Source organism: Prunus mume, linkage group LG1, assembly GCF_029339155.1.
Source record: "Prunus mume cultivar Tortuosa linkage group LG1, ASM2933915v1, whole genome shotgun sequence".
Lineage (NCBI taxonomy): Eukaryota > Viridiplantae > Streptophyta > Magnoliopsida > Rosales > Rosaceae > Prunus > Prunus mume.
In genome coordinates this window covers 1693291-1705246 of record NC_142698.1, presented here as the reverse complement: position 1 = coordinate 1705246, position 11956 = coordinate 1693291, and the positions used below count along the sequence as shown (strand labels likewise).

Genomic DNA, 11956 nt, shown 5'->3' with positions numbered 1-11956 from the left:
ACAAACTAAGGTTGCGTTCTTTGTTCTTGTTCTTGTGGTGGTGGAAATAGTGGATTTGTTTGCAAAGTAGTGGTGTGGGTGCTAGCTGGTGTAAGTGATGGGAGTTGGATTTGTAATGACAATTTTACCCTTAAATTTAACAAATTTGGCTGTAGTACCAACACTACTAACGAAAATGGAGTTGAGGAACTACAAGCTTTTTGCGAATTGATGACCAAAATTTAAATATGGTCTAAGTTGGACTATAGCAACTAAAAAGAAAATACTGTCGAGTTTACAAGGTTAGAAAAAACTCAAGTTTGGCTTTGTTTCTTAAACAAATTGGTTAATTTCATTTACTAACCAAGTTGGAATCAGCCAAAGATGAGCAAAATTTGATCCAAACAAATATATATATATATGTATATATATATATATAGAATAAGTGATAGTTTTTTATTGATAAACGAAAAAAAAGTATGAAATAACTATGTGCCGAATATGAGTAAATCTTCTCATGTGACCAAATGCAACAACATGTTGAATTGATCTGCCGAGAATCACGCACAACCCAAAAATAACTAAAATCCCTTATTGATAAACTAGAAGCACATGTACTCAACCGTGCAATACATATCTGTCGCGCAATGGCATAAACGGAAAATCAGTATAGAAAGCCAAAGCTAAATAGAAATAAAATAACTTAAAGATAAAACAAACCATAACAAACTCCTAAAGAGTTCCCGAGAATTATTAAACTTAAACAAACTAAAGAAGTAGGAACCACTCTACATCCTCCAAGCAACTCGAAGAGAGCCACAATGCCATACTAGCAAAACCTATAGTATTGCACTAGCTAAACCCAAATCTAACACAATCCGACATCATCCTTGTATACATGGGCCAAAAGATGACGACTATTTCATGGTGACGATAGTGTTTCATGGCAACTTCTTCCACATCACAAAACAAAATAACAAAGAAAGATCAAAATGGAAAAAGGGGGGGCGAAGGTTGAAGGAAAAGAGGGAAGAGGAGAAGAGAGGAGAGGTGATTAGGGAAGGAGGCCACCAAACTTCAAAAGCGGTGGCGGCTGGAATTTTTCATTAGGGTTTTCTGAGAGAGGCTTTTTTTTATAAATTTTTTTATGCAAACACTTTTTTCTCACTGAGATTTGTAGTCTAGAAGAAAGATGTTAGAATAAGTCTTGATATTAGAAAAGAAAAAAATTGAATAGTTTCACACTTCAACGGCGGTTGGGAATTGACCCAATGCATTTACCAGTTATAGGGCATTTAAGAAATGCGTGAGTCCGCTGACAGATCCATCCAGTTGCCCCATGAGCTGCTGAGAAGATGTCGGCACCACCCAATGCAGCCCCACGATCTAGAGAGATAAATTAACATTACTTCAGAGAGAGAAAGTCAATACCCCCAAGCCCAACCCGATCAGGCACGCTTCGCAACACCCACCACCCTTTCCTCGAGGCAAACCCATATTTATTTCATTCTACTGAAAATAGCCATTGTGCAACTAAATAATTTTATTTAATAAATTAAAAAGTCAAGTCTTACTTTACATATCATGAATGGCTTTTTTTTTTGTTTGGTTGATAAAATCACAGACAGAAATATTATCTAGTTGGGTTATGTGTGGAAAAAAAAATTATGGTTTTATCTAGTTAGAAGAAAGATGTCAGAAATAAAATCAAGCCTTACCTTTATAATTGTGTCTTTTTGGAGAATCTAAAAAATTATGTGATGAAAACTGGTTCGATATGATATGTTATGATTAATATTTGGCATGTTTACTTATTATGAGTAAAAGTTATGAATCGAGGAAAATTTCATGCCCACAATACATGTAACCAAACGAAAACAAAAACAAAAACAAAATTGAGTTTATAATCAACATGAAATAAGTGTGTCCAATTTACTTATTTATTAACATCGAAGTCGTCTTTTGAGCTTTCTTTTTTCAAGACTTTGGAAAAAGGTGTGAATTAATTGGTAGTTGTATACATAAATGTAATATGCATATATTTTATTTTCCAATTTGCGTGTGTTGACCATCGTTTGATGACAACTTGCATCACATCTCTTCTCCTGATATGTAAGCGTTACATCTCGAAGACATATTTCAGATAAAGAAAACTTCCACTGTTTGACATTTTTAGAGGGTCAGATTTGCATTATTCAAGTGTGTCCAATTTTGAGCTTTTTCTCTCTGTCCATTCTTAACACTTCTTGTTGGTATTCCAAATTTCTACTTGTACACCTTTTCATTATTAATTCTTGATCTACAGATGGAGGAAGTCGATATTCCTTCCCATTTTCTCTGTCCAATTTCATTGGAAATCATGAGAGATCCCGTCACCATCTCAACGGGGATCACATACGACCGAGAAAGCATCGAGAGATGGTTATTCTCAGGCAAGAACAAGGCTTGCCCCATCACGAAACAGCCCTTGTTCGACGGCACAGATCTCACTCCCAACCACACTCTCCGCCGCATAATCCAAGCTTGGTGCACCCTCAACGCTTCACATGGCATCGAGCGGATACCAACCCCAAAGTCTCCGCTCGACAAATCCCAGATCGTTAAGCTCATCGAACAAGCCAAGAAATTGCCTAACACCAACCTCCATTGCCTCCGGAGGCTCAGATCCATCGCCATAACACAAAGCGAAAGGAACAAGAGCTGCTTGGAGGCTGCAGGAGCAGTCGAATACGTGGCCTCAATAATCAACAAAGCTCCCTCTGATGATCCATCTATAATCGAAGTCGCTGTTGAAGTCTTGTTTCTTCTGAAAGGCTCGGAAGCTGGCCTCAAAGATCTCATAAGCAACAATGGCGATAATAATATCGTGGAGTCTTTGGTCAAAGCATTGAAATTCAAGAATTTCCAATCTCGAGCTCACGCAATAATTCTATTGAAGTCTGTTTTCAAAGTGGCAGATCCAATCCAGTTGATGAGTGTCAAGGTTGAGTGCTTCCACGAGATAGTACATGTGCTGGATGATCGGATTTCACAACAAGCGTCCAAGGCGGCATTGAAGCTTCTTGTGGAGCTCTGTCCATGGGGAAGAAACCGAATCAAAGCCGTGGAAGGCGGCGCAGTTGCAGTCCTCATAGAGGCTCTTCTTGAGACACATGAAAAAAGAGCGAGTGAGCTGATACTAATCCTTTTGGATCAGCTTTGTGGATGTGCAGAAGGGCGAGCTGAGTTGTTGAAGCATGGGGCTGGGCTAGCCATTGTGTCCAAGAAGATCCTTAGGGTTTCGCACGTGGCAAGTGACCGGGCAGTGAGGATATTGTCCTCCATTTGTAGATTTTCTGCATCTTGTGGTGTTCTTCAGGAAATGTTGCAAGTGGGTGTTGTGGCCAAGTTGTGTTTGGTGCTTCAAGTGGATTGTAGGTTTAAAACCAAGGAGAAGGCAAGAGAGGTTCTCAAATTGCACTCCAGAGTTTGGAAGAATTCTTCATGCATTCCTGGTCATTTGTTGCCTTTTTATCCATCTTCATCTTCATGATCTCACACATCATCTTTTTTTTTCTTTCTTTTTTTGTGTATGTGCATAACATGATGGATCATCAGATGCATGCAACTCAGTTTTGAAGAAAATTGGGGTTCAATTAAAGTGGGAGTTCAAGAATATAGAAAGTTTCACTATTATAGTTTATTATATTATTGTTGGAACATTTGACTCATATAATATAACATGAGACCGATCTGTAGTTGGCTTGGCATGGCACATTAGTTTTTTGTACGATCTAATATTTTGAAACTAGTCGAATGGTAAACTTAAACAATTTCTTTTAAACACAAATGATCAATGAGGTTCCACTCAGTAGTAGTTGGGATATTAGATTATTCGTTTATGATTATTGTTCCCTCATGGTAATCTTATAAATACTTATAAGCAGTGAGTCGGCTCTTAATCAATTTAATTCACCTTCTTCTCGAGCGCATGAATTAGTTATATAAAACCCAAAAGAAGTCATCTAACTATCTTCAACTAGGGATGGCATAAATTCCCATTGGGCCAGTTTTTTATTGGGCCCCTCGACCCTAATGGGGGAAGATTTCAGGAAAAAGTCGGGAGCGAGTATGAGGATTCCCAAATTTGAAAAATCTCCGATTAGGAATGATATTATTATCCCTATCTCCGTACCCGAGCCAACAAATAATATGTTTATTTTAATCAATATATAATATAATCAATAACTATATTCTCGCAACCTTTTAGGGACTGGAAAAAGTTAAAAGCACTGCTACCTTTATATATGTTTAAAAGAAGAACTGTAAGTGAAACTAATACAAGGCATGCTTGTTTGTATTTGGATCTTCTTCCATGTGAAGTGGACGGATGGGTGAACAGAGCAATATAATATTTACTTTAATATTTATTTTGAGTTTTAATAACTATATAATAAATAATATTTATTTAATTTTGTCAAATTGAATTGAGATTATTTTGAGTTGTTGAGTTAAAATTTTTAATTCAATTGAATGTAATTGAGTTTAATGATAATTTAAGATGAAATTTAAGTGTTATAATGTAGGATAAATATTTATGAATTAAAAATCAGGGGATTCAGGGCGGGTTTGGTAGGATGTAGCCCCAATGGTGATGTGGATGGGGAATCCCCAAATTTTTTTAGTCGGGGATAGGATCAGGAACGGGAATGGTATTGCCATACCCCACCTCGAACTGTCCCGTTTCTATCCCTATCTTAAACTTCAACTGCATCAATTCTCAATTCGATCAATTTTATATGGCTTTTCTTGTTTTTCTCTTGTCTATACTTGGTCGACCCCATGACAAATATCCAAGTAATTTGTTGGCAACAACACTTTCTCCTTCTTCTTGTCCCCTGTTGAGACCCAAAAAATCCACAATCGGGCCTGAATAAATTCCTAGCCGAACGATATATTATTCAGAAAAGGCCCATTTAGAGCACACAAAGATCTGTCACGCACAAGTTACACTCCACGTGCCATGCCAAATAAATAATCCATCATGCTAGGAATCAAGATTAAGATTATAAAAATGCGTTAATTCTACAAACCCATGCCAATTATCCCGTCAAGCATCATAATTAAAAAACATGCTAAGCAACGTGCCATGCCAGGTGGAAAATCACTATGTCACACCCAACCACGCTACAAGCCTAAGTGGCCCAAGCCACTCAAATGTCCAGGGCTTGCTTGAGTGGGTTGTGGTATGGATGGTAATAGGTTGTCATGAGGCCTATTGATGGGCCAAGAAATGGAGGTTCGGTCGCTTGGAAGCTTGGAACCCAAGCCCATTTCTTAGGCCTAAACATGTGGGTGAGCACAAAAGGAAAATAACTCAACCAAAATAGCCTAACCAAACTGGTCCACTAAAATTAACCAATATAGCCCAAAACTTGGTGAGATCAGCCCATTTGTTTGGTAGATTGACTTGCCATCTTAGAAAGCCCATACAAATTAGAAGTATGGGGCAGCAAAGGCTCCAGCATTTGGTTGAAAGACAAAGCCATGGAAGGAGCTTGGAAGACCACGTGGGTTGCTGGGAGGGAAGGAACAAGTTTTCAAGCAAAACATCCAAAGAACCAAAAGATATTGGCGCGCAAGGAGCCACCCTTCGAACCAACATGTATACCAAGCTTTTTTCCTTCATCAAATCTAACCATGAAGGAGGAAAAGAAAGGGAGAAAAGGAGATGACAGGACCGTCCCGAATTTCCAGAACCCGAGCGAACCTGCGGAGACCCCGGCATCACACCCAAGCCGGGTTCACTCCTTAAATCTATGTCCTCGTTTACAGAGAGGACTAAGGGCACGAGACTTTCTGCAAATTTGTGAGTCTCTATAAATTGAACATTTCCCCAAAATTTCCACCTGCATAAAACGCATTTTATAACCCAACCGGCAGCATGCACAATAAAATCTCATGCAATTTACATAAATGGCCTCCGGCCTTCAAATGCTTCTAGCAGAACTGCCCACAATGCTTTTAAAATAACTTAATGCATTAAACATGCATATAACAATTTCAAAATCTACTCACGCGCACCTTCACTCACTTAGTCCCCAGGACAAGCCTCAATTCAACCAAGTTTTGGGACCAACAACGAGGTCCAAACCAATCCCAATAAGACCACCTAAGTGGGGTCTAATATGTGGCTGCACCTAGTAACTTCAGGCTGCCTACGTACCCTACTAAGGGATCAAGCCACACGTAGCTCTTTCATATCTATCCTGGCTCCTACTATCAAATAAACCATTACCACCATACAATTTCATACATTCTAATATTTATCATTTACAACTCACCAAACACAATCACAATATCACCCTTCATACGACGGGACGCACCCGGCCTCGTATGGGGCACTGTCAACACCGGCTAATCCAAGGCGTGCGACCTCTGCACCAGGCCGGCTACATTCTCACCAGCCCTCACACAACCATATCTCCTCATACGTCGGGACACATCCGGCCACGTATGGGGTGCTGTCAACGCCGACTAATCCAAAGGCGCGTGCGACCACTGGGCACGGCTCGCCACATTCTCACCCCACACAACCATATCTCCCCTCATCGTCCGGGACGCACCCTGCCACGTATGGGGTCCATCAACACGCCGGCTAATCCAAAGGCGCGTGCGACCTCTGCTGGGCTGGCTACATTCTCACCAGCACGGCTACATTCTCACCACCATCACACAATCACATCTCCCCTCATACGTCGGGCCACCCGGCCACGTATGGGAGTGCATCAACGCCGCTAATCCAAGACGCGCGTGCGACCTCTGCACACCGGGCTCGCCATTCTCACGGCCCTCACACAACCATATCTCCTCATACGTCGGGACGCACCCGCCACGTGTGGGGTGCAATCAACTGCGCGGCTAATCCAAAGGCGCGGCGACCTCACCTGGGTGCAGCTGCATTCTCACCAGCCTCACACAGCCATATCTCCCCTCATACGTCCGGGATGCACCCGCCACGATGAGTCATCAACACGCCGGCTAATCCAAAGGCGCGTGCGACCTCTGCTCGCCTACATTCTCACCAGCCCTCACACAAGCCATATCTCCTCATCGTCGGGACGCCCGCCACGTGTGGGTGCATCAACACGCCGCTAATCCAAAGACAGCGTGCGACCTCACCAGGTGCGCTACATTCTCACCGGCCCTCACACAACCATATCTCCCTCATACGTGGGACGCACCCGCCACGTATAGGTCTGTCAACATGCCGGCTAATCCAAAGGCGGCGTGCGACCTCTGGGCACTGCTACATTCTCACCACCCTCAACATGATCACAATATAGTACGTGGGGTAGTGCGTATAGCACTGTAAGCTAACATTCGATCGCTTTATTTACTTTTAACATCCACACAATTTAAATATATAAAATATAATTTCTAAACTTATATAAACCTCCACAAATAAAGCATACCGTAAACTCCCCCATTTAATTTCACTAATTTATATCTTAAGCTCACGGTCTCCGTTTCACTCAACAACGCTCGAGACCTGTCACTAAGGTCATTCTAGCCCTCCTGGGATGGTAGAACTACAAGGAAAGTCTAGCGGTCAACCCAGGGTCAAACTACCCAAACTTGGTCAAACGGGCCCAGGGGCCCACGACCTCCAAATTCGATCCGAAAGTTCCTATAGGTTCTACAGGCTCTAGGACACACGTCCTGCAAGTTTGGTCCAGATCGGACGGTCGGATCGCTCACGATCGCGATCGGACGGTCGCTAAAACCCTAACCCTAGGGTTGGCATTTTCGGAGTATCCGGGACTCCATTTTACGATCCGTCGAATCCTACACGATCCTGGTAATACCTAGATCAACATATTATAACTTCAGGACCATCCAACGGTCCAAACCTAGCGAACCCGGAAAATACGCGATATGCGATATCCGTTCGAACTCTAACGGTATCCAAAATGAGATCCGAGCACACCTACTGCGCTCGTGACATCGAGAGGATCACAAAGTGGGACAAAAATGCCCCTCAGCTACAGTGCCCACGCGCCACCACGCGCGGCGGCGACGTGGGTGTCTAAGCGATATCGCATCGCTGAAAACTTCCAAATCGTGAACCAAGACTCCTACCCTAGGTAATACACCTAATTTGGAGTCACTTTTGTTCTTGGACATACCCCAAAACTGACCGAAGTGGCCGGAATCTCCTCTCGAAATCCGGCCAAACCCACTCAGAATCGGGTTGCCTACGCTACAAATTGATCAATTCCTACCCAACATGCAGCTAGAGCTCGGAAAATAGATGAGAAAGCATACCTTGATTGCCAAAAATGGCGGCGGACGACGGAGAAGCAAGCCGCGAAATTTCGGCCGCGATTTTCTTGATTTTCAGCGAAACCCATGGCTGGCGAGACCTTACTGGGGTAGGAAGAGGACTGGCGGTCATTTTGGTACCGGCCCAGTCGACTTTGGTGGTCGGACGAGCACTGGCCGCCAAAGCGTCGGCCTCCATTCCGAACCGGAGGGAGAGAGGGACGCGCTGGAGAGAGAGAAAATGACGGGGGCAATTCCGTCTTTTAACCAAAAATCCATTTTCCAAAATTTACGATTATGCCACTGAGCTTCTTTTGATCATATCTCTCTCGTTACAACTCCGATTCGAGCCTCTATGTGTCTACGAACTCATCTCACCGTGCTCTACGCAACAAGACAACCAAATTCTCAAATTCCATCCGTAAGAAAATGACTAAAATACCCTATCCCACTGTAATTTCTCAATTCCACTTAAATTAATTAAACATGGGATAAATTTGGGGTCGGGTGTTACATACTACCCCCCTTATAAAAATTTCGTCCCGAAATTTCATACCTGTCATTCCAAAAGGTGTGGGTACTGGGCCCGCATCTACTACTCGGGTTCCCATGCTTCATCCTCCACAACCAGGTTGACATGCCAAGCCATTAGCTCTATCCAAACAAGCAGAGGAAGAGAAGTCTCTTTCTTCCACTAGGATATCCTTTAATAGCTGCTGTAATGCTTAATCTTCCTCTGAAAGCTAAACGCTTCCATTTGTGATTTGATTCTCTTCCATCTCTCCCATGAAGAGAATCCAAACTCTTTGACTGGTTGCTATCTCCCTTCTTTCTTAAGAATCGATAAGCAATATTGCCAACACGATTCTTTGAAAGGGATGTCAGAAAGGGTCATTTTTACCGAATTGTAATCATCATCTTCCTCTCGCTACCATGACCCATTTCTGATTCCGATGAAAGATTTCTACTCAAACGTGCTCACATGAGGTGAGACCCCAAAGCATTCTCTTCATCTCCACGGTAAGTTCACCCAATCCATCTAGGTCTCATCCGTGGATTTGACTGGAGTATTCCCACCACACACGAGCCTCCTTTTATAAGAGGAATACGGCTATCTAAATCTTTTTCCACACTTGTGGTTTCGATTATACTAAAGCCGTTCTTCAGATCATGAATCTAGTGATTCAATCTTCGAGAATTCACTCTTCTCAAAGAAAGGTTGAGCTCTTAATATCTTCGATTTCGTGCTCACTGCACACAATCGAGAATTAGCAACATGTTCAGGCAATGGAGGATCTCTAGAAACGAGTTTATCAACTCCATGCCCTCCTGCCCATAAGAACTCAACAACCTCTGTCTGTGGTAAAGCTCTAGCTCTACTTCTGCCTCAACGGCCTTTGTACCTTTCTTCTTTCTCTTTCCCCTATTGGTTCCCTTTCCAGAGGGGTAGATGTATGATCCAAGTCGCCGGTCAAACTCCCAATGGCCGGACTTCCAAGAAATTTTGGAGTTCATATTCACTGCGTGAGAGAGCAAGGAAGAAGAACCATGAGGTTCCACTCCTGTCAATTGCGACATTCAAGTCCACGCGAGTGAGATGATACTCCACCCAACACTACTACTTCTCACTTTAATATGTCACGACCCTCCTTGGTCGGACTCACAACTCCTTCACTCCCTTGTAACTCGTCTTATCACCTTTCTCTGACGATTTCATCTCGTCTCCGGATTCAACACTTTCAGCCCTTCCATTTTCCTTATACATAGGATATTGAGATATGACAATTTGGATAGACACGTTTCTAGGAACGTGACACCCTTCAGATGTACTCATCAATATCCTAAATCCATCCATATCCAACAGTCCTCCGCGTCAGAACGATGACGCCGTGACGGAACCCATCATAATCCCACAACTTAAGGATGCACACACATGGTGCGGGGTCCACAAGAAATTGAACCTAAGCTCGATACCAAGGCGCGACAGACCCGTCCCAATTTCCCAGTAACCCGAGATTTAACCTGCGGAGACCGGCATCACACCAAGCCGGGTTCACTCCTTAAATCTATGTCCTCGTTTACTGAGAGGACTAAGGCACGAGACTTTCTGCAAATTTAGTCTCCCTATAAATTGAACATTTCCCCAAAATTTCCACCGCATAAAACGCATTTTATAACCCAACCGGCAGCATGCACAATAAAATCTCATGCAATTTACATAAATGGCCTCCGGCCTTCAAATGCTTCTAGCAGAACTGCCCACAATGCTTTTAAAATAACTTAATGCATTAAACATGCATATAACAATTTCAAAATCTACTCACGCGCACCTTCACTCACTTAGTCCCCAGGACAAGCCTCAATTCAACCAAGTTTTGGGACCAACAACGAGGTCCAAACAATCCCAATAAGACCACCTAAGTGGGGTCTAATATGTGGCTGCACCTAGTAACTTCAGGCTGCCTACGTACCCTACTAAGGGATCAAGCCACACGTAGCTCTTTCATATCTATCCTGGCTCCTACTATCAAATAAACCATTACCACCATACAATTTCATACATTCTAATATTTATCATTTACAACTCACCAAACACAATCACAATATCACCCTTCATACGACGGGACGCACCCTTTTGGCCTCGTATGGGGCTGTCAACACGCCCGGCTAATCCAAAGACGCGTGCGACCTCACCGGGCCAGCTACATTCTCACCAGCCCTCACACAACCATATCTCCTCATACGCCGGACTTTGCACCCGCCACGTATGGGGTCCGCATCAACACGCCGGCTAATCCAAAGACGCCGCGTGCGACCTCCTCGGGCTCGCTACATTCTCACCCTCACACAACCATATCTCCCTCATACGCCGGGGACGCACCCGGCCACGTATGGGTGCCAACACGCCGGCTAATCCAAAGACGCGTGCGACCTCCGGGGCTACATTCTCACCAGCCCGCCGCTACATTCTCACCGGCCATCACACAATCACATCTCCTCATGCGGGGACGCACCCGCCACGATGGAGTCTCAACACGCCGGCTAATCCAAAGACGCTGCGTGCGACCTCTGCCTGTTGGGCGCTACATTCTCACCACCTCACACAACCATATCTCCTCACGCGTCGGGACGCACTGACCACGTATGGGGTCCGCACACGCCGGCTAATCCAAAGACGCGGCGACCACCGGGTCGGCTACATTCTCACCAGCCCTCACACAACCATATCTCCTCATACGCCGGGACGCACCCGCCACGCATGGGGTCCGCAATCAACACGCCGGCTAATCCAAAGACGCGCGTGCGACCTAACCTGGGCGCTGCATTCTCACCCGATACGCCCGCTACATTCTCACCACCATCACACAATCACATCTCCTCATACGTCGGACGCACCCGCCACGTGGGGTCCGCATCAACACTCCGCTAATCCAAAGCGCGGCGACCTCACCGGCTGGCTACATTCTCACGACCCTCAACATGATCACAATATGGGGTACGTGGGGTAGTGCGTATAGCACTGTAAGCTAACATTCGATCGCTTTATTTACTTTTAACATCCACACAATTTAAATATATAAAATATAATTTCTAAACTTATATAAACCTCCACAAATAAAGCATACCGTAAACTCCCCCATTTAATTTCACTAATTTATATCTTAAGCTCACG

At 43.8% G+C, this 11956-nt stretch overlaps 1 pseudogene across 1 annotated transcript; it reads left to right on the top strand.

Annotated features, from left to right (window-relative positions):
- Nucleotides 1-2146: 2146 nt before the first annotated feature.
- LOC103329615 (E3 ubiquitin-protein ligase PUB23 pseudogene) lies at nucleotides 2147-3791 on the top strand (annotated as a pseudogene). Its single transcript, XR_016127602.1, has one exon. The product of XR_016127602.1 is annotated as an E3 ubiquitin-protein ligase PUB23 pseudogene (transcript).
- Nucleotides 3792-11956: the final 8165 nt, after the last annotated feature.